This window comes from Mirounga angustirostris, unplaced genomic scaffold, assembly GCF_029215605.1.
Source record: "Mirounga angustirostris isolate CCGP_5_RB_7025 unplaced genomic scaffold, mMirAng1.0.hap1 SCAF_1, whole genome shotgun sequence".
In the NCBI taxonomy this organism is placed as follows: Eukaryota; Metazoa; Chordata; class Mammalia; order Carnivora; family Phocidae; genus Mirounga; species Mirounga angustirostris.
In genome coordinates, this window is record NW_026991709.1 from 182,870,916 (window position 1) to 182,898,345 (window position 27,430).

A 27,430-nucleotide genomic window follows, 5' to 3' on the forward strand; every position below is an offset into this window, starting at 1 on the left:
ACAAGCAGGGGGAGTGGGAGAGGGAGAAGTAGGCTTCCCGCTGAGCCGGGAGCCCGATGCGGGGCTCGATCCCAGGACCCTGGGATCATGACCTGAGCCGAAGGCAGACGCTTAACGATTAAGCCACCCAGGCGCCCCCTTAATTATGTAATTTAAAATATAAGCAAATAAAGGGATACTTTTCCTGCAGTACCGTTTCGGCTGAAGGGAGATTTAATCTGAAGATAAGTGCGTGCACCTCTTGGCCCAGTCCCCCGGGCATCTGGCCCTTTCCCTAGAGGCCTTGGGAAGAGGTCTTGACTTAGGGAGAGGGTTTCCATAACCACTTCAGCCTTGGACTGGCCTGGAGTTTAATTTTCACCCTCTGCTTTTGTCTAGGGCTAAACTTGGGCAAGCTGCATGCTCCTTGTCTTGTGCTAGATCTTCATATGCAAGGTGCATCTTCAAAGAAAACATACCTCTTCAGTGACCTTTTCCTCTCCGCCAATGAGCTGCTTCATCCCTAGTCATGCGCAGAAGTCAAAGGACACTGGGGTGGCTTCCATGGTTCATTCATAAAGGGAAGAAATGCTAAAACACGACTATAAAAATGATGGTCTATTTTAAATATTTGTGCCTAATAAATTAGTGCTTTTAATGCATACATAATATGCTGTGTGGAGTGACCACAATTATTACATAATTATGGTTGTATAAAAAATACCACCCGTGTCTTGGAGGATGTGTGGTCTGGTAATGGGACTCATGTGTAATGTTGTAATGATTGCAGGGTAATTTGAATCTAGTCAATAGATTATAGACACTGTATGTCAAAGCTTAACATGAGACGGTGCTGGAAATCTGAAGCTGAATCCTTCTGTGTCTCAGATGCCCCGGGACTGAAAGCTCTCAGAAGCCCACTTCATAGGCCCTGAGAGTTCAGCTTCTATCCCATAAAAACTTAAAAGAAAATTTTAATAGCAAGGAACTTGGGTATTTTCATACATGGAGTTTCTTAGAAAAGAGGAAAAATCCGGGATATATCATCCAGAACAACTCGTTTGCTTTCTGACATAACTATTTGCTTCTCTTTTCTTTATTATGTGGACTTCCTACTTCACTCATCTTGCTTTCTGCTTCAGTAGTTACTGATTTGTGAACGTGTTTACTTGCGCTCCCCTTTGAAGTTGGGAAAATTAAACAAACTCCTTGTCTCCAAATAATGTTGAGTGCAGCGTGCTTCTCCGAGGTCTTTGTGAAATGCCTTTAAAACCACTGGTGAGCGTTGACTTCTGGACTTTTTCGTCTTTTAAAATTTGCTCACATCATTTGGATTAGAAGAATGTGAACAGACAGCAAGATTTAGACAGTGTGATTCCAAATTTGCGTGCTTTTCTGTAAATACCCTTTTTTAAAAAGGTTTTATTTATTTATTTGACAGAAAGAAACACAGCTAGAGAGGGAACACAAGCAGGGGAAGTGGGAGAGGGAGAAGCAGGCTTCCCGCCGTGCAGGGAGCCCGATGCGGGGCTGGATCCCAGGACCCAGGGATCATGACCTGAGCCGAAGGCAGACACTTAACGACTGAGCCACCCAGGCGCCCCAGTACCTTTTTTTTAAAGATAAATATTGTGTCTTTTAAATCATATCGAAGGGTTTGGTGGCCATTCCTTTGTCCCTCCTTATCCTTCTCTTTCCCCCCAACTATCCTCTTCTTCATTCACGCCTGCACTCACACCCTCACTCAGCACTCCTAGAATGGACAGAGTGTTAGGGAGGTGCATTTCCTATGTAGGTAACTTTGCCAGATCATATAACCTCTCTCTGTCTTAGTTTTCTGGATTGGTAAAAGGGCAGTAGTGATGGTGCGAGCCCCAGAAGGTAAGTACCGTAGGTATATTGTATAGGTTGGTGAGAGGGTTAAATAAATTTATGAATAAAAGTACTTGGCACCCAGGGTGTACTCCATACGTTGTCCTTATTTTTTGTTGTTATTAATTTTATCATCCTTTCATTCACTGCTCCCTGATCATCATACTTCTTAAAACGGAGTATGCCAGCTACTAAGGACCTTGTGGTTAACAGAAAGATGTGGTTTTGCATTCATGGACCCTTGAACCCAGCATTTACTTCTTTTTTTTTTGGAAGTCTGTTTATTTTTTTTAGTAATCTCTGCACTCAAGATGGGGCTCGAACCCATGACCTCTAGATCAAGAGTCGCATGCTCTTCTGACTGAGCCAGCCAGGCACCACTAGCATTTACTTATTTTTTAAAAATTCTTTCATACGAGGAAGGGACAGAAATGCTTAATGAAACTGTGATGGCCAGTTTGCTTGTTTATACCCCTCCCTTCCTTCCTTTTTTTTTTTTTTTAAGATTGTATTTATTTATTTGAGAGAGAGAATGGGAGAGAGGGAGAGCACATGAGAGGGGGGACGGTCGGGGGAGAAGCAGACTCCCTGCTGAGCAGGGAGCCCGATGCGGGACTCAATCCTGGGACTCCAGGATCATGACCTGAGCCAAAGGCAGTCGCTCAACCAACTGAGCCACCCAGGCACCCCTACCCCTCCCTTCCTTAAAAAATGTTTTAAAATAGTTTTGTTTTCAAAATATAATACCATTTTATTCTCAGATTAATGTGGTGTCCTAGAGTAGAGGGGAGGCCTTACCTTTGTTTGCAGATAGAGCGACCTGATCACCGTGTAAATTCTTGCTCATGGGTAAGTTTCCAGTGGGGCTGAGGCCCCAGGTATTTTAACTGTGAGTCTGGTTCTCTGCAGTAGCCCTTTTAACCCCATTTTTAGTACTGATGGGCATCCCATCATGTGCTCATTTGTTGAGCATGTGTGACTTTCAAAAGGCTCTGTTAGCCTGTCGAATTCCATGATGAATTAGATAGCTATGCTTTCATTCTGAGCATGTAACTAGAAGCATGCTGACTACTGGATGGAGTTTTGAGGGTTTCAGGAACGTACATTGGGTTGTTCTTAATATCATCTGAATAGGAGGTGGCAGTTCAAGGAAGGTTCCTCTCATTTAAGCTGAGATCTTGTTCATGAATTTCCAAAATGACCACAGAGGCCAATTTGGTAGCCTGACCATTTTGGTCATATGCAGGGATAATCTCAATGGCTGGTTGGAGCTAAGTGGTGTACAGGCTCCTTTTTTTGGAAATGTATATGATAACCAGTCACGAAAAGTTGGAAATGCATATCTGTCCCAAGTATCCCTGAAAATTTCTGTAGTTATCACATTACAAAGGGTTCAATGGAATCAAAGATCTTTGGACTATAAGACTAATAAACTATCTCAGGAATCCCTTGCTTTTTTTACCCCTGGTATTTTGGGAGGCTAAAATAAACCTCATTTCCAGTATTTAATTGTTTGTTTACTACCTATTTGAAGGAAATATCATTTTGTCTCAGAACAATGGGGGCTGTGGTCACAAGAGAGTGGTGAGTTAACACAGGGAGTTGGGAATCGACCCAGTTTGGCTCAGAGTTTATGCATTTCTGAATGCAGGTGAAAAGGAAAGCTTCATTGCAGAAAATTCAGGAGAACTGGAAATGGAAAATTGAAACATTAAAACAAAATAGAGCCCATTTTGAACATGCTCCATGAGTTGATATAGAACCGTTAGTCAAGAAGGTGTTAAATGCAAAGATGTCTACCCTAGTTCATAGATTCCTTATCCTTCATTGGCTGTTAATTTCTGTTTTTTTTTTTTTTTTTTTTTTTTTTAGATTTATTCACTTATTTGAGGTGGGGGGGAGGGACAAAGGGAGAGGGAGAAGGAGAAAAGCAGACACCCTGTTGAGCGTGGAGCCTGATGCTGGGTTCTATCCCACACCCCTGAGATCATGACCTGAGCTGAAATTAAGAGATGAGGCTCAACACACTGAGCCACCCAAGTGCCCCATTGGGTTTTAGATAATTCAAGGACAAGCGTTTAGGATATATGGAGCAAGTTGATACATACATATCATTGGTCATTGCCTCCCCACACCCATGGCAGTTACAGCCGAGCAATCACGGCACATTTTCCCACCAAAGGCATTGGTTTACAAAATTATTTGTAATGTATTGGAATTGGCACATGAAATGAAACCCTTATACTATTTATCACACAGGACATTGTTTTTTCTATTGATGTGGTCTAGATTTTACCCATATTCAGTTAACTTAAAAACAAATGATTGCCTTATCTTAGTAGAAGAGTTAATATTTGCAGGTTCAGGTGAAGAAATAGATTCTATAAATACATTTACAGCCTATACTAATTTTATCCATAGATGAGTTGGGGGTGTGCACCTGAATTTGTCTCTTGCATCTGAATCAGGGCCAATCTCTAAGTTCTGTTAGCAGAAGTATGTAATTAAGGTAAAGGGATTTGAACCGGCCAGCCAGTCCAAAATTAGCTCTTGCGTTGATGTTCCCCAGGTGCAAGGGCACCCATGCCTGGTCCTTTCACCTTTAATGCACTTGATTTCTTTTCTCTAAGGCGTATGCATGTCTTACCAGGATTGCAGCAAGTTTGGTTCTGGCTCAGATTGGGAAACTGAGATTGTTTTCTCCTGTGGTTCATTAATCACATTTGAAACGTCATTTGGAACCTTAGAAGCTTGTTTAAATATTCTTCTAAGGATAAGTGTCACATTACTTACATTTAGCTATGGTAGTCCAACAAGCTGTGTTTTTTTTTTTTTTTTTTTTCCAAGCTGTTTTTGGGCTGATACTTTGAAAATTATGTTGTATTTGCTTTTAAGTGAAGGTAGGCAGTACAATCAAGGAAGGGTTTTTAAGTTTATGTGTCCAGGAATATTCCTGGACGTATTGTACGGCTACAGATTCCACTGTGGCGACTTTGGGGGTGGGGTTCTTGGACTCTCTGCCCTCACTGGTGTGTACCTTGGGCCAGTTTTGCAAGCTGTCTTGTGCTTTAGTACCCTGAATAAAATGGAGACAATAGCAGTACCTCTTTGATAAAGTTGTTATGAGGATTAAATTGAATGACACAGAAGAGGTGAGTAAATCAATTGGCACATGAAGCTTAAGATGTAAGCAATTATTCCATAGAGATGGGATGGCAGGGCAGGGACGAGGGTGAGACTGGTGAGGCACTTGCCTTGGGCACAAAATTTAAGGGGCACTCACAACCTCAGTAATCAAAGTAAAAAACAGTTTAATGCAATATTTAGAAAGTGAAAATCCATGAAAAGTATTCATGATGGAGAAAATACCAACTTTGTTTTTTATTATTTTTAAAATTTTTTTATTTTTCTTTTTTTTAAGATTTAATTTATTTATTTGAGACAGTTACAGAGAGAGAGAGAGCACAAGCAAGGGGCAGGGACAGAGGGAGAGGGAGAAGCAGGCTCCCCACTGAGCAGGGAGCCGGATGTGATGCGGGACTTGATCTTAGGACCCTGAGATCAGGACCGGAGCTGAAGGCAGAGGCTTAACTGACTGAGCCACCCAGGTGCCCCTCAATTTTATTTTTTAATTAAATTTTTATTTTTTCACAATATCAACTATGTGATTCACTCCGGAGCCAACCCTGCACCTGTGTGGCCCCAGCTCAGTGCTATCACTCTACTCCCAGTCCTGGCCATCACTCCGGTCAGCCAGGGCTGCGGCCTTGGCGGCTTTTTCAGGAATGGCCATTAGTTTGTGCTGACCAGTTCCTCTTGAGTCACCAGCACATACTTTCAGGATGACTCTCTGGAGCCAGAGGTGCAGCTGAATCCTGGAATATTGCTGAGCTCACAGTTTGTAAGGAGACTGATTGTATATCCTTGGTCTCACAGCCTGGTGCTCGAACTGTCTGAGCTATGCAGTGCCAGACCCTGGAGTAACTGGCATGTCCTAGTAACGTATAAGCTATTCCCTTACGAAGAACTCCTTTGGACACCGTATCAAATTTATCAGGTTAGCCCTTCTTTATAGACAGGTGAGGTACAGTTCCCGGTTCCTAATGCTGACTTGCACTCTGGAAACAAAATGAGGAATAGGGGAAGAGAAAGAATATTCCAGAAGAGACATCAGTTTTTGCTCAGATTTCTCTGTTTTTTTTTTTTTTAATTTTTTTTTAAAGATTTTATTTATTTATTTGAGAGAGAGAATGAGATAGAGAGAGCATGAGAGGGGGGAGGGTCAGAGGGAGAAGCAGACTCCCTGCCAAGCAGGGAGCCCGATGCGGGACTCGATCCCAGGACTCCAGGATCATGACCTGAGCTGAAGGCAGTCGCTTAACCAACTGAGCCACCCAGGCACCCGGAATGTGATCTCTTAAAGATAGAAATACTATGGCCCTAAGAGAAGTTGGAGTAGCAGCAGAGGCTTGTAGGCTGAGGTTTGCCTTGTTTGATAAAGTGCTGTAAAAAGAATTGGATTGGGCTTAATGTTCAATTCTTATTTATTGTTGCAGAGATCTTGAGATCTCTGTGTATCTCTGTGGCAAAAAACTGGCTGTTCTCTCTAACTTGACTCCTTTTTCTGGAATTAAAAAAAAAAAAGATTGAGCGAGTCAAATGGATATCTGGGCTCTGAGTGAAGAAAGAGGTGCTTCCTGGATCCTTAAAATCACTGCCGTGTGAATGCGGAAGTGTAGAGCAGAGTCACCCATGTTGTCTGATTTCACATTACACTTAAAGTGAAGAAACTGAGTACCTAGGTGGGGTGGAGGATAGGATCCCTGAGTTATAAGGATTTGGGGGGTGATAGGAGAGAAGTCAGATGACCTGCGGTAGGGGATGAGTTAGCTTCCGTCCTCTAGCTCTCTCTTGTAAGCATTCTAGGCTCTGGGAGATTCAGCACTGAGTAGAACAGAGAGTGTCCCTCCTCTTATGGGAAAGCAGCAGCAGGTTGTGAGGATTAAGAGCATGGATTCTAGAGCCACACACTTCCAGATTTGAATCCCAGCTTTACCACTGAGTAGCTGTGTGTCTTGGGTGAATTACTTAACCTCTCTGTGCTTTAGTATTCTCATATTTAAGATGAGCATAATACTATTACCCACCAAGTTGGGTTGTTGTGAGATCCAGGGTACTTAGAAATATAACCTAGTAAGTCCAATACACAATATAAGCCCCAGTTCTTATGAATACTATTATTATAGACCTTATACTCTTATGTGCACTCATATGCCAGGTGATAGGCCTGTTAATGAATGCAGACAAAAATAACTGGAAGTGCAACAGGGGATCATGGGATGCAGTCCTAGATAGGCTGGTCAAGAAGGCCTCCTGGAGAACTTGATCTTTGAGATGGGACCTGGATCCCAAGGACTGTGCCTCATGATGATCTAGGGAACAGAGGGAACCCACAAAGACCCTGAGGTGGAAAAGACCTCTAGTGAGTTTGAGGAAGAGCTAGGAGACTGTGGTGGCCCCAGTGACACACTGATGGGCAATGGCTTGAAGACCAGGCAGCAGCCAGATCATGTAGGGTTTTGTAGACTTTGCAGGTGGACTTGGATTTCATTGTTAAGCATAGTGGTTCCTCAAATGAGCAGTGATACAGTCTGGTTTTGAAAAGGCTACTCTGGAACCTCTCTACCTGTGTGTCCTCTCAGGATGAAGTCATGTGGAGTGCCTACAGGTTGAGGGCGATGATGACCCTGGAAGTAGTGTTGACAGCCTTCCAAGTATACCATTTGGGGGGGGGGTGAGGTTTGGGCGGCCACAGGGTTTATGAAGAACCTCTGATCTCCTTTCCCATGCTGAGATGCACAGATTAAACGAAAGGAAACCCTATAATGCCACTGTCACTGATAGATAGGTATTGAGCCTAAGGTTAAGTGCTTGAATTCACATTTTGGTTTCCTGGAATTAGAATTTGAAAGATTGCCTCCTGGAGTGGTTTCCATTTCTTGTTAACTTGAAACAGTCAACCGATTTCTGCTTCAAAATACCTGTGAGGGATACCACTGAGAATGGAGGTGGTGTTTGAGGATGCCTCCTGCCTTTGTTTCTTTTGAACAAAGCAAGTGTAAACGTGTGTGATTTGAATTAGGGCAGGGAATAAAGCTTCTACTAATTGAGGATCTTGCTGCACAACTTGTAATGCATCTTCACGGTTTACCTGTCCTCTAAGCTGAGTATGTTTTGATTGATTTTTGCACGTAATTGAGTTTGGCTCAAAAGAGTAACAAAGTCAAATGAAAGAGTAATTAATTTTTGAACATGGTCAAAATTTTTTACCAGCAATAAATTGCTGATGAGAAAGGTCTTTTACATAAATTTTGCATGACCCACCACCCTGCCCTGACTGTTTAAAAAGAAGTCAGGTACAATAAATTCCATCATTTGAAGGTGTTGGTGATGATTTACTTTAATTGTGAATATTTAATTGTGACTATCTTATAATATCCTCTAGTGTCACATATGGGCTGGCTGGGGAGGGGCATACAGAGATACTGTTGAGTTTACCAAATGTTTCTGGCTTCATAGCACTCAGAATGGAACTATGATGAAGCGCTTGCAAAGGGCAAGTGTGAAGGCACCGGGATAGGAAGCAGCCATAAATAAAGGCTGCTCTTTGGGATAGAGACCCTCTCCATCATTCAGCAGCTCGAGTTCAGCCTGACACTTGTTTCTCCTTAATTCCAGCCTAAAAATATAATTTGAAGTTTCTTGTATTAATACATGGTGGCCACTGCCACCATCCTCTGGAAACGTTTAAAACGAGGAAGAATGTGCCAAGTAAGGGTATCCAAGGGCTTGATTCAGTCACGGAAGAGCTCAGACTCAGGAGAGTCAACATCTGTCAGTTACGACTTAATTTTAGTCCCAGTCTAAGTGACATCTGAAAACAGATGCAGAAACAGAGAGAAATCAATGCAAAGCTTTTGGTGATGTAAAAACCATCTTCCTATTCAGACTCGGGTAATAAGGCATTCTAGAGAAGTGTTGGATTCTATTTTATGCTGTACGTAAAATGTAATGTGTTTATATGAGGGTTGGAGATGAGAGGCCATTTTGTGGTCTAAACTGCTTTTTCATTTAGAACCAGCTTTTGCTCCAGAAAGAGAGAGATGTGATTTTGGAAATTTGCCTTTGGGCACTGATGTGTTTGCTGAGTCAAGTTCTGAATTTTTAGAATGAAAATCACCATAGCTGTGAGTTGAAAGTGAGGCAGCAGGAGCATTTCAATCATTTTTGGATCAAGAAAAAAAAAATCAGCATTGACATTTCTCATAGTTAACCTTTTCTTGATTATAGATACGTCTCTTTTTACCTTAGCAACATAACATGAGTGATTTGTATAAGTTTTTGCAACTGTACAAAAATACCTGCCTATGATGCTGCGTTAATTTGTCACTGTCTGAGCTTGGCCACAGGATTTGCAAGATTTGATGATTTCAGAGTTTACAGTCTCCATGATGTAGTGATTCCTGGTATCTTGTCCTGTTTTCTTCCACTGTCAGGGTTGGTCTGTAATGGTAGGTCACTTCCAAGATTACATTATAAAAATTTGCCTTCCATCCTGGGCATTCTTTCTCTTGGATTCCTCATTCTGGGGAAATCCACTGTGAGCAGACCAATGGAGAGGCCCATGTAGTAAGGAACTGATGCCCCCTGCCAATAGCCACGTGAGTGAGCTTGGAAGTATATCCTCCAGACCTAGTCATGTTGCAGATGACTGCAGTCATCTAAGTAACCCATTAACTGTGAGATAATAAATGTTTGTTGTTGTTTGAAGTCAGTAACCTTGGGGCAATTTGTTACACAGCAATAGGTAGCTAATACAAACTGATAACATTAAATTGGTTAACTTATGTGCCCTTCATCTACCCATCCATCCACCCACCCATTCCCCTATCCACTAATGCACCTATCTACCCACTTCATCCATCCATCCCTACATCCATCCATCCCACTCTTTATGCTTTCAACAAATGTTTGAGGACCTGTTTTGTCCTAGGCACTGTGCCGGTGATGAGGATGCTAAGATGAATGCCACAACTGATGTTTTCAAGGAACAAAATACCTAGTTTTCTCCAGCAAAACTGTAGTTGAATGCTACGTTGCCACTTTCCTAAGATTAAATTTGAGTTTTATTTTTATTTTACTTATTTTTTTAAATTTGAGTTTTAAAAGTAAACATTTAAAGAAAGTTCTTATTTTTCTGTATCCTTCTTTAGTGTTCTTTTTGCTAATTCAGAACAGGGAACAATAAACATCAATTTAAATCACATTTGGTTTACACTATAAAAATGGATTTTAGGTGAAATTGATGCAAAATGTATTTTATGGCACAGTATTTATAAGTTGTATAATGGTTTAAGTGGATTCTTCACATTCATTGTATATAATTTTCCCCTGATTATATTAATTGGTCCATAAGTAAAAAAGTTCTGAGCAATTTGAGAAAGAAAATCTGATTTTGAACCAAATCAAAACATAATAGTAAATACTAATATTGATAGAGCACCTTCTCTATGCAGCTTCTGTAGTAAGCAATTTATGGACATTTCTTCTATTAATGCTCACAGGGAGTTATAATTATTATCCCTATTTCATGGGTAATGAAACTAAGGTTTAGAACAGTGAATTAGTGCAAAATCCAAAAGTCGGTAAGAGTTGAAGTTGAGTTTCAAACCCAGATCTTAAGATCTTACTGTGCTTTACATAAATGTATATATGCTTGTGTATTGATAGACAATATCATGCTAAATGTTTCAGGAGTTTACAGTTTTCCCAGGATACACTCAGTTGTAATGTTTGCTATGTGTCAACAGAGCCCTTTAAAGCATGGTTTGGCCAAATTTGTATCAAAGTATCATGGGGACTGCAACAATCCAAACTACCTATCTGTCTGTCTGTCTGTCTGTCTGTCCATCTACTTATTTACTTCCTTACAGTCACAACTTTAAATGGAGTATCTTATCATATCCTGTGCAACCCAAAGGAACTTTCTGGTTCTTTCTTTATTAAGGTGCTGCAGTTGGGGGAAAAAGAGAGAGAGAGAGAATACTAGATTAGAGGTCTCCTGAAGATTTACTTCTTCTATTGAATTTCCATCACTGTTAGGACAAGGAGCAGAGATGAGTGGACTAATGTCATCTGGGAAAGGACAAGTCCCCTTACCTATTTTCTTCAAAAAGCTGTATTCACATACTTAATAAATAAATGTTGACTGTTAATAGTTGAGTAGAGGGTCACTTTTCTTGATTTTTTTCCCTTCCTCTTCATCATCGCTGTCATCATTGGCATCCTGTGTCACCCAATCTGAACCTTTCAGAGGTTTCATAATTATTTTAGCAAGAAAACATGAGATTTCAGGTTGAACAGAAACTTTAAATAAAAATTAGAGAACGAAATGGTTCCAGCCAAGTGAAGGTCAGATGGTGCTAACTGCCTGGGAAGTTACGTAATAGAAACTGAGTTAAAAGGAATACCTACTTAATTAATTCATTTACAAGTTAAATAAAAGCAGGAACAAATGTGTACATCAAATGCATAATGACATACACATAGGGTAATGGAATGTTACTGCACCCAAAAATGTTTATAATTGCCAGCAAAATTTCATCTTTTGGTGAATTTCTTTCTCAAGTATGTATATTCCCTGTTGCTTTTTGCCATAGTTAATCATTTGAACTTAAAACAATGGCATCAACCTTTCTTTTAATGATTTTCTCTCTTAAACTTCTTTGCTGCCCTTGTGCGCGCTCCTCCTATCTGATGCCTTCTGTCCCTGTCAGTTTTCCAAATGAGGGGTGGGGACTGCTGTGCCGTGTGATGTGGCAGAATTAGGGACTGCTTAGGCTGCACAGAGAGAGCGCATGAGCCTCAGAAAGCCTCAAATAACTTCCTCTCTTCCCCCAGAATCAGCCTTTTCCCAGCTGCTAGCCCTCTCATCCCCTGGATAGAGTCTTTTCCCACTTGCCCTTGGATTTCCTTCTGCTCCTTCATGCTGGGTGTAGCATGATGGATTGTGCCTAGAGGAAACTATATTGAGCTTGGGGCAGAGCAGGGTAAGAAGTTTGCTCTTTAGGAAAAAGAAATCCAAACCATTCCCCCCTCTTTGGTCATTTGGTATGGGGGTGAAGGGAAGCTGGAGTAGGGCACGGAGCTGGTTAAAGCCCAAGGAAGGACATCAGGCAAGAAGCTGGGTTGGCTTCCTTCCAGCAGGATGCAGGAAGGCCTTTGTGTCTTATAGAAGAGATGGTAGGCCTGCGTCTCCTTCACGAATCTTTGTGGATGATGACAGAGCTTCTGTGAGTCGTCTCATTGTTCATGGTTGGGTTCCTTTGAATTGCATGAAAACGGGTGCTTGCCTTGGATGCAAATTTTGTTTCCTCCCTGGGTGAAGGGTCTCAGATAGTAGAGTATGTTGGCCACCAGCTCAGAATGACTGCCAGGGACTGCTGAAAGTAGAAATTTTAGAAGGAGAATGCTGAGTGAGGCCTCAAGTGCTTCAGGGAACGTTTCAAGTTGGATCCTTTTGAAATGAGATGGTCTTCTGGGATGATGATGTGTTATGAGAGGTGCCAGGATTTGTTTTCCTCAGATTCTACACCATTTAAAACCATAAGCCACAGGCCCTAAAGGAATGAAGCACAATTCTACCTTGGACTCACCTTCTTCAAGGCTCTGACACTTAGTGGGCCTTCTCAATAATGATTCAGAGCAGTTCATAGTTCAGGGAATTATATTTAACAGAACTGGTCTATCTATAATTCTGGAATGCAGCTGATCCCGAAGCACTTTTGAGGCAAATATTCATTATGCTTTGACGATTCTCTTGGTGGCAAAGCCATGACCATTGAAATTGAAACTCGTTATGTCAGGTCGCTCTTGCTGTCAGTATGCTGCGTAACAAACTGCCCCCCAAACTTGCCGCCTACAACAAGGATGTCCTCTCAGTCACAGGTTTGTAGGGTGGCTTTATGTCAGGCTGTGGGTTGGTTGGTCTTGTCTCTGGAGTATGGGATTTGAGTTGGGGTTGGAGTTGGGTTTGTTCTGTTTATTTCCTCTTTCTTCTCTGACTAGCAGCTACTCTGACATATTCTTCTCATGGTGAGTCACTGGAGTGTTAAGAGGCCAAGCCACACTGCAAAAGCACACTTGAAGTCTCTGCTTGCGTCATGTCACACCTGGGAACGTTCTGTTGGCCAAAGCAGATTGCATGGCCAAACCCAACATTTATGGTGCAGGCAAGTATGCTCTACCCAGATTGGAAGAAACTGCAAAGTTACAAGGCAGAGAGCGTGGATCTATAATTTTGATACAGGGACAACATGCATCATGAGCAATGGTTCAGTCTACCATACTGTATTAAGCTTTCCTGGTTTTTCCCTCCTTCCCTCCCTCCCTTCTTCCCTCCCTCTCTCGTTCCCTTCCTCCTTCCCTTGCTCCCTCTCTCCCTCTCCTTCTCTTCTCTTCTCTTTCATGATAAAATATACATAATGTAAAAAAAGCCATTTCTACCATTTCTAAATGTGTAGCTCTTTCTGTGACATTAACTTCATGCACATTGTGATCTAGCCATCACCATTAGCCATCCCCAGAACTTTTTCCGTTTTCTAAACTGAAACTCTGTACTCATTAATACTGACTCCCTGTCCCCCTCCCCCAGCTCCTGGCAACTGCCATTCTACTCTGTGTGTCTATGAACTTGACTACCCTAGGTACCTCTTTCAGTAGAATTGTACAGTAGTTATCCTCTTGTAACTGGCTCATTTCACTTAGCACAATGTCTTCAAGATTGGTCCTTGTTGTAGCACGTGTCAAAATTTCTTAGCTCTGTAGGATTGAATAACATATTCCATTATATGTATACATTGCATTTTGTTTATCTGCTCATCCATTGATGAATACTTGGGTTATTTCTACTTTCCTGATTCTTTGTTGCTGAGTTTTCATGTTCCCTGTGGCTGGAGCAATATGACTTTGTCAAATAATCTTTTTCAATCCAGATCCTGGGTCCAACCTTGTCCATTCATTTACTCATTAATTCAATGGATACTTGTTAAGCACCTACTATGTAACAGGAGCTGTTGTAAAGGAACCTGAAATCTCTCAATACTTAGAGTTGTGCTGTCCTATTTGGTAGCCAATAGTTACATGTGGCTATTTAAATAATTAAAGTGAAATAAAAATTAAAAATGCAGTTTCTCAATTGCAGTAGCTGCATTTCAGGTGATTGATAGCGACATGTGGCTGGTGGCTATTGTATTGGGCAGCACTGACTTCGAGAGTATAGGGAAGGCTGTGTGGCGGTGATTGAGTGACAACTTTCTCTTTCCAGAAACCCCTCTTAAACCACAAGACTAGGAACGGGTCACTTTGTGAGTGCAGGCTTGCCGCAGTTTACTTGTCCATGTTTGTGCAACAAGCCAGCCGACCGGTGGTGTTGTTCAGCACGTAGCGAGGGTAAATCAAACAAGTGATGGAGCTTTTCTAGGTCAGTGGCACTTTTACCTCCAGGAGGCATTTGACAGTGTCTGGAGGTAGTTTTGATTGTAACAGCTTGGGGAGAGAGGGAGGTGTTACTGGCATCTCATCTAGTGGGTAGAGGCTGGGGATGCTACTAAACATTCTACAATGCACAGGACCGTCCCTCTCCCAACCCCAAACAAATAACTGTATGGTCCCACATGCTAATGATTGGAACTTTTAGATGGGTTCCTGCTCCTGGTAAAATGGTTACAGATGAGGGCTGGGAACTGAGAGCTATGGCCTCCAGGATTCAGAAGAAGCTGGTGTGCAGTGAGAGAAAACAAAATACAGAAATGAAGAGATTCCCGACCCTTGTCCCCGAGACCAACCTCTTCCATTTGCTTGGGTTTGGTGAAGGACCTCCGTTTTATAAAACTTTACTCTTTCACTTGAATCATTTTGAAATGGGATTAGCCTTTTGCTAAATGTTCCTAATACAGCAAATTATTTAGTAATTCCTTCTTTTAGTTCTTCTAGTTATATCGCGTGTAAACTGGGGATTACGTTCAGAGCAGTCCTATGAAATGTCTAACACACACGAGTCGTGTCCTGACAGCAAGCTCACAGAGATGTTAGGACTCAACTCCAAATAGACTGGAACCTTCCCTGTGAATCAAATATTTTTTCGAATAAGCAGTGGAGCTTCTTCATATTTTACTGGTGGCCTCTTGGCTGGTGATGATCTTAGTCCTGCATATTGTTTGTGGAAACCAAAGGGCTTCAGTAGAATGCCTTTTCAAAATCTTTTTTTTTTTTTTTAAGATTTTATTTATTTATTTAAGAGAGAGAACACATGTGCACAGGGTGGGGGAGGAGCAGAGGGAGAGGGAGAGAAGAGTCTTAAGCAGACTCTGCACTGGTTGTGGAGCCCAGCACGGGGCTCGATCTCAGGACAGGGAGATCATGACCTGAGCTGAAACCGAGACTCGCCCACTCAACCGAATGTGCCATGCAGGTGCCGCTGCCTTTCCAAAATCTTATCTCAGCATGCAGAGACAGCATCTGAGAGTTTTCTGCATTGCATCACATGTAGGGACTGAAAGCTGTCTGTGTACTTTCAGGAAGCCTGTGATTTTAAACAAGAGTGCGTTTTAATCACTTGGAAACTGTATGAATTGCATGATTTCCAAAAATCAAAATAGCTCGAGACTTTGATTTTATCACTCAAGAAATCCTTGAAGAATGTCAATGGGAGTGACACAGCCTTGTCCTGGAGATTTTCATCAAGAGGAGTTAATGCATACCCATATGAACTTTAAAGTCCTATGTAAGTGTAAAGCATTTCAGGATATGCTGCTAATTGTCACATCCCCCAAGGAAATAATTCAGCATAAATTCACAAACAGTACAATAAATATACTGTGAAAGCAAACCAAAAAATGCTATTTCAGTGGTCTGATTTAGAATATCCATGGTGGCTATGAAAACAAAATGTGTATAAAGAAATAAAACGTTTGTCTTAAAAAAAAAGAATATTCATATTTACTTTCATTTAAAGTGAAGAAGGAATAGAGATGAATAAAAAATTTAGACAGTAAAAAGTGTATAGAGTGGAAAGTCTCTGATCTCCTGAATTCTCCAGTTCTCCCAGATGCAACCACCTTTAGTGGTTTCTTTTTTTTTTTTAAGATTTTATTTATTTGAGAGAGAGAGAAGGAATGAGAGCAAATGGTGGGGAGAGATAGAGAAGGAAGGAGAGAATCTTAAGCAGACTCCACGCTGAGCATGGAACCCAGTGCGGGACTTGATCTCACAACTCTGAGATAATGACCCAGCAGAAATCAAGAGTTGGATGCTGCACCGACTGAGCCATCCAGGCGCCCCAATGGTTTCTTGTTCTAGAAATTGTTTATACTATATAAGCATATTCCTTTTCCTCTTCTGTTGTTCTCCCTCCTTTAAAAAAAACTGTGTACAAGAAAACATATAGAGAACAGAATGTGTGTGCATGTGTGTATGATATTATGTATTTATAATATATGGCACATATGTGTACACACACACGTATATACTGTATGTATTTTTTGATGATATGTATATATCAGTTTCTGCTCCTTGTTATTTACAACTGATATTTGCAACTCTCTTTTGGAGTTCTTTTTATGTTAGTGCTGAGATTGGCTTCATGCTTTTCAGCGACTTGGAGTTTGCCTTCTTGTCAGTGTTCCATACATAATTTATTTAACTGGTCCCCTGCTGATGAACATTAAGGTTCTTTCCAGCCTTTTGTTTTTACAAATCATGCTGCAGTGAGTAAGATATCCTTCCTTGTACCTTGATCTTTATGTACATATAATTGTATTTATAAAATAAAGTCCCAATAGTTTTCTAGTTCAAAAGGTAGACACATTTTATGTCTTTATTATATATGGCCAAATTGCCCTTCCAAAAAGATGCACCATTTTCTACTTTTACCACCTGCATATGGACATGCCTAAAATTTCATCCCCTTCTTTCTTCACCATCCTTTCCTTCCTATTTCTCTCTCCAACTTCCCTTCCTACCCTCAGACCCAGTCTAGCAGTTGGGACACCTTCGAGGGGAAGGGCATACTTGTGATCCAAGTATGTAGATCACAAATTGCAGGAGCCTTCTTGAAAGACACAAACCTGACCCCCTTGTGAGCACTGAGGCGAATTTCCTCCCTGGTAGGGGTTTGCAGTGCCGGACATGGGTTCCCCTTTGCCCCCTTTAGCTGATGGCCCAGCCTCATCTCGGTGAATTCCTCTTTCTCGTTCATTCCCTGGGAGGCTTTTAAGAGCTGGTCCTCATCTCTAGCGCCCGAGAAATCCATATCTGTTCACTTGTCTTGGGTGCTTGCCAGTACTTAGCGATAGGCATGGCTGTCCCCTGCATTCTTGCCATTTCAGAAGAAGTGGTATCTGTTTGCAAAGTACAGTGTCAAGCAACGGTTTCCAGATGACTGCTTGAGTCTGGCATTTCCATTAACACTTTCAATCGGGAGATGGTTTCTCTAGCTCAGCTGGCAGGGGACCCAGGTTTTCATCCCACTTGCTCTCCTGTATCTTTCCCAGCCTTTGACCCCAGCTGGGTTCACCCCTAACTTGATTCTGTGTGCTGTGGAGTTTAACTGGAACACTTAAAAAAAAAAAATCTTTTCACCATGGCATTGTTGACAAATCCTCTCTAGTGCTCTTCTATTTTTGAGCAGGAAATGACATTCTGGGCTCTTCCTTGCTCTCCTCCCAACGTTTTATTATAAAACTTTTAAACAGCACAGTTAAAAGAATTTTATCATGAACACCTGTATGCACGCTAATAGATTTTGCCATCAACATTTTACTGTACTCGATTTATTGCATAGCTGTCCTGGTATTCATAATTTGGGGCTCTTTTTGTGATGACTTGTGATAACTCTCTGGCTCTTCGGGGCATCCCCAGCATGGCTTGTTAGGAGTCTGACAGCGAGAGGACCCAGAATTGGAAATGCTAATGGCAAGGAGAGTATTTTAACAAGATATAAAACAATAGCAGGGTATTCTTTCTTCTGCAAGACTAACCTTTAGTAGCTCAAGATCACACCAAAGTGACAAAAGCTTAAGTGCTGGTACCTGTTCCCAGAGTTCCGATGAAGGCTTTTTCCTGACCACGAAATCTCTGCCACCTCATACGATCTTGGAATTTCTCCATCTTGTGATTAAGAGAAAGAGCAGGGGCACCTGGGTGGCTCAGTCAGTTGAGCATCAGACTCTTGATTTCAGCTCAGGTCATGATCTCGGGGTCCTGTCATCCAGCCCTGCATCAGGCTCCATGCTCAGCTTGATTCTCTCTCCCTCTCCCTCTGCCCTCCCCACCCCCGCTCTCATGCGCTCTCTCTCTCTCTCTAAAATAAATAAATCTTTTTTAAAAGAGAGAGAGAAAGGAACACCTGGGTGGCTCAGTCGGTTAAGTGCCTATCTTCAGCTCCAGTCATGATCCCAGAGTCCTGGGATCGAGTCCCACATCAGGCTCCTTGCTCAGCGGGGAGCCTGCTTTTCCTGCCTCTCCCCCTGCTTGTGCTCACTCTCTCTCTCTCTGACAAATAAAAAAAACTTAAAAAAAAGAGAGAGAGAGAGAAAGGGCAAAGCCAGGAGTTTATGACCATTGAAGTACAATAGATTTGTGATTAAATCCCATTGCTGCCACATACGAAGCTTCAGTTTACTCATCTGCAAATAGGAATAATCTCCTTAGGTTTTTTTGAGAATCAAATGAGGCAATACACATAAAGTGTCTGGCACATAGTTGCTTCTCCCTAAAATCCATGAAATCTATTACTTTTAAAAATAAAAATATTTTGGGGAGCCTGGGTGGCTCAGTCGGTTGGGCATCTGCCTTTGGATCTGGTCATGGTTTGGGATCCTGGGATAGAGCCTGGCATAGGACTTCCTGCTCAGTGGGGAGTCTGCTTCTCCCTCTCCCTCTGTCCCCAATTGTGCTCTCTCTCTCTCTGTAATAAAATCTTTAAAAAAAATAAAAATATTTGTAAAAATCCATGAAATTGAAATGGATTAAAAGTCCATGAAATTGAGCACTTTATGGCATGTACCAAATGCTTAATATGTTGTGGCCTCTGTTCTAAATGCTGTCCATGTACTAATTCATTTCATCTCACAAAAGTTTATGAAGGCAGCACTACTATCATTTCCTTCTTACAGATGAGTATACTGAGGCACAGAGAGGTTTAGGAGCTTGCCCAAGGTCACAGGGTTAGTAAAAAGCAATGCCAGGCTTGCAGCCCAGGCTCAATGACAGGACCCCGAGATCATGACCTGAGCTGAAATCAAGAGTCTGATGCTCAACCGACTGAGCCACCCAGGTGTTCCTTTCTCTCTCTCTTTTAAAAAAGATTTATTTATTTTAGAGAGAGAGAGAGAGAGAGAGCGCATGAGAGCGGGGGTGGGGAGGGCAGAGGGAGAGGGAGAGAGAATCAAGCTGAGCATGGAGCCTTGATGCAGGGCTGGATGACAGGACCCCGAGATCATGACCTGAGCTGAAATCAAGAGTCTGATGCTCAACCGACTGAGCCACCCAGGTGCCCCTGCTCTTTCTCTTAATCACAAGATGGAGAAATTCCAGGATCGTATGAGGTGGCAGAGATTTCGTGGTCAGGAAAAAGCCTTCATCGGAACTCTGGGAACAGGTACCAGCACTTAAGCTTTTGTCACTTTGGTGTGATCTTGAGCTACTGAAGGTTAGTCTTGCAGAAGAAAGAATACCCTGCTATTGTTTTATGTCTTGTTAAAATACTCTCCTTGCCATTAGCATTTCCAATTCTGGGTCTTCTCGCTGTCTGGAGTTCTGGGTGACCTCGCTGTATAGGAATCATCGGGGGGTTTTCCGGCAGTGCTATATCATTTATCAACTCATAGACATCTGGGATGCTAGAAGTTTCCCCTGGTCCGCTATTCAGAATCGTTTGTGAAGAGAAGGGCAGAAGATGGAAATCAATATGATTCCCGAGTCTTGAACAGACCTGGGTGTTTTGAGGAGAAGCCTTGCCCCAGTTGGTCCCGTGAGGTTGGAAGTTGTGACCCTGACAGCATCTGTGTGTCTGAGAAACAGTCCTCAGGAAGCTATGTTCTGCATGTACCTCAGGCAGCAAAGAAGATGGAAATAAATCCCTCAGCTTTTCTCTTCTCACTGGAGCTCCTGCCTCAATTCCAAGTCAGTCCTTTCCCCTTTTCCATGAGTTCCAGGTGCTGATGTGTCTTTAACTGCCCTGCACGTTTGCTAACCTCCCTTTCTAATTGAGAGGCCATAGTTTTTAATGACATTATTTTGCTTTCATTGTATTTGCTTTGGGAGTTACCTTATTCTTCTGGCAGCTGATTCTATGTCTGCTTAACAGAGGTGATATAAAGTTTCCATTTAAAATACATTTAATGACATACAGAAAAACTGCCTTTTTTTTTTTTAAAGCAAGATGGAATCGTACAATGAAAGGTTCTCAGATGTGGCAGAAGTCACAATGATGAAATAGAAATGATAGAGACTTTTTTTTTTTTTAAAGATTTATCTATTTGAGAGAGAGTGTGTGTGTGCGTGGGGTGTGGGGCGGGGTAGAGGCAGAAGGAGAAAGAGGATCCTCAAGCAGACACCCTCCTGAGTGCAGAGCCCTATGCAGGGGCTCCATCCCAGGACCATGAGATCATGACCTGAGCCGAGATCAAGAGTCGGATGCCCAACCGACTGAGCCACCCAGGTGCACCCCCCCCAGCCCCCCAGAGAGGCTTTTTTTAAACACACCAAATGACCTTCAAGGGCTGTCTGTCTAGTCTCCAGTGACAGTGGATGATCTGGACAGAGGGAACACTTATAAGGTCATTGCATCTGTGTGGAAGATGCTTGGAAAATCATGTATACCCTGCATTTATTTCTTGGCTAGGAAAAATAGACGCAGTAGGTTCAGGCCTCCTTGGAAGGTTTTAGAGCTAGGCTAATTATGCCTTGGGGCTTTGGCCAAGCATGTTTGTTTTCATGAAACCATCCTTGGTATCATCAGTAGCCAGAATAGATGAGTCGAATGCAGATGTTTCCAAATTCTCATTGAAAAAAAAATTTTTTTTTAATGTGGCTGGATATCTAAGAAATGGATACTATATATCTTTTAGATGGGGTGGCTTCAGAAGTCAGGAACATCAAAAAGGGGCATCCTTAGGGAGTGCCTAAAAGTGAATCCAGGAATAGCCTGAGGATCTGCATGATCCTAAGGGATTCTGTTTAAGGAGATTTAGGTGTGCATCTGCTCAAAAAATCTGTCTGAGTTAGCACTAAATAACCTTAAGTTTGGAAAGGTGGGAAGGTAAGGACAAGATTCTTACCTTTGAAAGACAACCAGGTAGATACTCACTGGTAAGAACTTGTTGGCAATTGATGGAGCCCTGAGAATGGGATCAAATGGTTGGGTGTATGGGGGGTGGGGTGGGGGGAGATTGGGAGATTTGTAGGAGTCTAAAGGGCAACTCCTTTCTTTGTATCTCTTGGTAAGAGAGGAGCCCCTGATTCATGCCCCTGCTCTATGAAGAGTTCTTCCCTTTGATTTATTCCCCAACACAGGGAGATGAGGCCCTTTTGGAATGCCAAGATGAGCCTGTCTTCCCTTTTTCTTACCCTTGTTCCTGGTGCTAGCATCCGATTTTGATAACAGGATGGAAGTGACTTCCTCCAGCAGTTAGGGGCTGAGGTCATCAGTTTGGTCAGCAGGTCATCAGTTTGGCTTCTCTCAAGTCCTGATGTTTTTTAGGTTTCCCCATAGATCTGTGACCGTAAGGTAATGATGGGGGGCAGAGGTACCCTGGGAGAGAGAGACAGAGTAGTAAAAGACACGGGCAGGGTGGTTACTAGGTTAATGGGGGGAAAATTGTATCTGTTTCTCGGTCTGCAAGGTGGTGTCTCATGGCTGCTTTGCAGGGATGTGATGTGAGAAGAGTTAATATGTTAACCATCTTAAAAGGACCAGACTCATGGAGTGGTTACATGTCAGGATTCAGTAATCCCACTGCCTTTCATTGGAAGCCTGGCTTAGCCATTTACTGGCCTGTGGTCTTGGTTTAAGTTTTATGAGCTATATTTGTCTAATACATGAAAAAATGTTGACCTTACATCAAGAGAGTTTCTTAAATACCTACTGTATGCCTGGCACTGTGCCCGATCTTGAGATAAATGGATGAAAAAAACAGGCAAAGCTCTCTGCCTTTATGGGATTCCCCCCCCCCCCCATTTAGGATTGTTGTGAGATTTAAATAAAATAGTGTATGAAAGAAAGCTTGGCATAGGCTCTTAAAATTATAAAGTAATTATTATGGAAAAGTTATGAAATGCCCATCCATTGGGCATCCATTGGGTTATCATTATTTAACTCTGGGAACAAACTACTTCATTATTTTATACACAGTATTTAAAAAAAACCATGGTATTCTTGTAACATTCTTTTTTTAGTCTGCTCATGAGATGAAACCTAACTTCTCTGCCCATTGTGTCATAACTTTTTTTTTTTTTTAGATTTTATTTATTTATTCGTGAGAGACAGAGAGAGAGACAGAGGCAGAGGGAGAAGCAGGCTCCCTGCGGAGCAGGGAGACGGATGCGGGACTCGATCCCAGGACCCTGGGATCATGACCTGAGCCGAAGGCAGACGCTTAACCGACTGAGCCACCCAGGTGTCCCGTGTCATAACTTTTTTTAAGATTATTTATTTATTCATTTGAGAGAGAGAGAGAGCGAGAGAGAGCAAGCATGAGTGGGGGGGGGGGGCAAAGGGAGAGGAAAAAGCAGACTTGCCGCTGAGCAGGGAGCCCGATGTGGGGCTCGATCCCAGGACCCTGGGAGCATGACATGAGCCGAAGGCAGACGCTTAACCGACTGAGCCACCCAGGCGTCCCGTGTCATGACTTTTTAATCAATATTTTGATGTAACAAAGCTCATCTTCCTCAACAACTGAGTTGGAAAGTACATTTGGGGTGTGTGTGTGTGTGTATGTGTAAAAATCCTGGGAAAACTTGAATGCACTTGACTGATACAGTTTAATATCCATGAGAACAAACAAGCTAAATATGCTTACTTCTTATCCTAAAACTACTGATATGAGAGAATTAATAGAAGAAAAACAACCTCTTGATGAGTATTATGCCAACCAAATCATGGAAACTGTCCCACTTGGAGAAATAATCTTTTCCAAATGATTTAGCTGATTGCTCAGGTGGTTCCCAAGCTTTTAGCTCCAACCAGGCAATTTGATGTAAGCTTCTTTCTCCTCAGCACAATAGAACATTCTTGATGTTTATCAGGCAGAAACTTTATTAAGGGAAGCCTGACAGGAAGGTTGAGGACAAGAGGAATGGAGTCTGTCTTTATAGGAAAGCTTGTTTTTTTTAAACACGTAAAATGACATGAACGGATATAGTTCCATGCTATCAGTTTGGCTCCTGACTATATTGGAAATGAGGATACCTGTTCTCCATAGAGTGCCTTTGAGGGGCTGTTACACTAGACCTTCCTGATCTCATTGGCATCTATAAAAGGGTTCCATTTTAATATTATTTCCCAAGATACTGAGGATCACTGGTATACAAAGGTATTTCTGCTGTGTTAGCCAGCCATGTAGAATGCACAAGATACTGTTCACAGGGGTTTTTTGTTTTGTTTTGTTTTTTTGGCTTTATTTTTTTGTTGTCAATTTACATAAGGAATGTTCAAGATCCACCTCACTTATTGAGTCCTGGCAGTGTATATTCACTTACGCACATTCAGTGTTGCTTAAGGAACTTGAGTTACAAATAACAATAGTAACATGTAGAAAGAATGGGTTGACTACCTGAATGAATTCAAAGAGGAAAGGGTAAGTGCAAGCTGGGTAAGTAGTACCAAGCTCAAGGTGACTTTACTGTTTATAGAATCGTGTCAAGTATTTTTTTTTTTTGACTGTACAGCGACCAGTTAGTTTCCTGTCTGTTTGTCCTACTTCTGATTCATCTCAGCAAGTGGAAATAGCCTGATGTAGGGATATACCAGAGGGAAACAGAAATACCCCTACCCCTCCTCGTCTGGAAGCACGGTGTCATGGAATTTCAAAAGGTTATCCTGGGATTATATGTTATTTCAAAGCTGAAGAGGAACCTGATTCACTTATTCACCCATTTCGTCTCCCACTATTTGTGTGTGTGCCATGTCCAGCTGGCCCATGCTCTTGCTGCCAAGCTTATAGCTTAGAGACGAAGTAGGGGAAGTCAGTAAGGGTGGTGGGTTATTAATAGACAAGGAAGGAATGCATGTAACTGGCAGATTTAAACTTCTTTCTCAGAATATTTTTCCTTGCAGTCACATAGGAGGAAGGATGGAAAATGAAATGGAAACCAAGGCGGGGAAATTATATCGAGAAGTGGGAGAACTGAAGTGGGGGAAGACTACCAAAAACCCATCTCTGCACAGTTCTACCCAAGGGCAATCTCGTGTATATTTGTGTGGACAGCGAGACCCGTAATTCTGGCTTCAAACCTGGGTGATTTTCTCCTCTGTGATTTCAGGGTAAAATATTGTAATTAAATCATGATTAGGTACTTTTTCGCTCCTTTGGAGTCATTCCATAGGACAGACCTCTTTTTTGTTTGGTGACCACAGGGACCAGTGACATCCTAATCTTCTTAGAATTGTTTGTACTTATCAGTTTGTTAGAAACCACTTTAAAGACAGATGTCTGCCCACCCTTCCCCCAGCTCTCTTCTCGAGAGATGTCAGACCCCTCATGAGGAATCTGTGAAATGTGAACTATGACTTGGTTATATGAAGTTCAGTGAAATAGCTGGAGGTTTTCCCAGCAGAAGGCTGAAGCAGAATTGTGTAGACATCACTTTCTCTGTATCTAGGCAAGCCTTTCTGGGAGCTTTTCCACATGGGGAATCCAGGCTCAAAGAAAAACCAGCTTGACTATCTAAAAACCCATCTGGGGTGAATTTAGATCACTCCTGAAACGCACCAGGCTGGGGTTGCTGGTTTGAGAAGAACACAAACATATTTGGTTATGTTGTTATTGTTAGTATTGAGAAAAAACGTATACGTTTGTGTGTTAAGACTTTATTAGGTACCTACTATGCGCAGATGTGTTTTGCCCTGGGGAATTGCAGATGGGCAGAAAAGGGATGTTCTTTATGGTGAATCAAAGAATTGTGCAGATAATGAGAATAATGACAATTTGAATAAAGTGCTAATAGGAAAGATAGAGCATACTAAGGGAGAAGATTGAAGGGACCCAACACGGGGACAGTGGAGGTCAGGGGAAGTTTAGAAGCCCTGTGTTTGAAGTGAGTCTGAAATATATATTTAAGATTTTTATTTATTTATTTGACAGAGAGAGAGACAGCGAGAGAGGGAACACAAGCAGGGGGAGTGGGAGAGGGAGAAGCAGGCTTCTTGCTGAGCAGGGAGCCTGATGTGGGGCTCGATCCCAGGACCCCAGGACCACGACCTGAGCTGAAGGCAGACGCTTAATGACTGAGCCACCCAGGTGCCCCTGAAATATATATAAGATTTTATTTATTTATTAGAGAGAGAGAGAGATGGGGGGGGCAGGAGCAGAGCAGGAGGGAGAAAGAATCTCAAGCACACTCTTAGCTGAGTGCAGAGCCTGACACAGGGCTGAGTACCACGACCCTGAGATCATGACCTGAGCCGAAAGCAGGAGTTGGACACTTAACTGACTGAGCCACCCAGGCGCCCCAAGTCTGAAATATTTTTTAAGAGGTACCCAAATAAAGGGGTCGGAGAGTTCCAGGTTGGGTGTCTTTGGAGCTACTGTGCCCTCAGTGGCTTCTGGAGCGTTTGAAACCTTATTTGTGCTTTGGCAGATGTGAGAAGCACTAGAATTCTTTGCATGCTGGCCAAGGGACAAAATGTGTATTTTTGCTCATTAGGACCATGGGTGTTGACTTTTTACCTCACATAGCTGGGTCATATTATGTAGAGTCCTGTTGTCTTTTGTAGGACTATTGTATGTCCCTTTACCCCCGCCAGGGAGGACATTTAAGGCCAGGCTAGCCCCTGCTTCCCGGAGTAGCCTCTGCAGAGAATGTTCAGTTTTTACCCTGCCTCAGAGTATTTTGTGCGAAAATACTAAATGACTTCATCATTGCAACACGAGAGTTCTATTTGCAAACCCTAGGCATTGTAGGACTGTGCCTCTTCCTGAGATGGGCTGCACATGTGTCTTTGATGCCAAAACGAGCAGGTCTTTATTGAATATAAACACCATTTAAAATACTGCCAAGGTGATTTCCCCGTGCTGGTGTTCCTGAATGTTAAGAATACTGAGTTAGGTTTAGAATGTCTTCTGTTGTACCTGGTTTTTCCTGTGCACGTCTTAAAAACCTAGTTTCGATTTCAGGGTTTTACGATTTTTTGTGTGTGTTTTGGAAGGGAGGGAGAGGGAGGTGATCTGAAAGAAAATTATGTAAATCCTAAATGTACAATAGATGAGATATCAAAAAGTCAACAAACCTAAGTAGCACCAGCCCAATCTGGATCTAGAAGAAAAACCAGGTTGGCAACCAAGAAGCCCCCTTTTGGGCTCCTCCCCAAAGGGAACCCCACTATCTTGACCTCTGTCCCCACTGATGAGTTTTGCTTGTTTGAGGACTTTGTGTAAATGTGTTCGTTCAGCATTTGTTCTTTGCACCTTGCCCCATCTCCTCCTCCACGTTATGCTTCAGCTTTGTCCATTTTGCATATAGTGGTAGTTCATTCATTTGCATTTTTGTATAGCATTATATACAGCATGGAGATGCCAACATATACCCATGTGTTCCACTGTTGATGACATTTGTGTTGCTTGTTGTTGGGGATTATTATGAATAACGTTACTGTCATTGTGGCCACTCATGTCTTTTGGTACTCAAGGAATGCACTTGCATTTCTTTGGGGGGGTAGCTGGAGTGGAAATGCAGGATCGGGTCATAGACTATGCCTTTGTCTAGTTCGTCTAGATGATTCCCAGTGGCACTGCAAGGTGCTTGCTCCAATTTACATTTCCACTGGCAGTATATGAATTTCCCTTGCTTAACATTTCCAGCAGCACTTGGTATTGGCAATCTTTTAATTTCAGCCATTTAGAATATGCCTACTTTATTGTTTTAAATTGATCATTATGGCATCTGGGTGTTTGTTGAAACGCTTCAACAGCGTTTAGCTTCAACCCTGAGTGAAGGGCTGTGGGGTGACCTCCTGAGGCCTTAACTGAATGTGGGGCCGTCGTTTTGGACCTCATCCTCCAGAATCTGATAGACCAAGGTCCCAAAGCCCGTGGCAAACTGTGTGAATTTACACAGCTATTCAAGCTCTTTGAGTCTCAGTCTCCTCCTCTGCATAATGGGAATAATTTGAAATTCCTCATGGAGCTGCTCTGAAGAGTGTATGAATCAACCCACCAAAAAGCCCATAGTTCCTGGCCTATAGTTACCATAACAAAAGAAGTTATGAGGTCGCTGTGAGTCATAGGAAGAAGCGGCTGGC

At 42.3% G+C, this 27,430-nt stretch overlaps 1 protein-coding gene and 1 long non-coding RNA gene across 14 annotated transcripts in view; both read left to right on the top strand.

Moving 5' to 3' along the window:
* The window catches only part of MAGI1 (membrane associated guanylate kinase, WW and PDZ domain containing 1), a 618,082-nt gene that overhangs the window by 52,468 nt on the left and 538,184 nt on the right, over positions 1-27,430 (top strand). The window lies entirely within an intron of this gene.
* Positions 1-27,430, top strand: part of LOC135364711 (uncharacterized) — a 43,056-nt gene continuing 15,626 nt past the window's right edge. Inside the window, exon 1 of the long non-coding RNA XR_010412260.1 lies at positions 1-27,430. This exon is cut by the window's right edge and continues 2,992 nt beyond it. This is a non-coding gene — a long non-coding RNA (uncharacterized LOC135364711).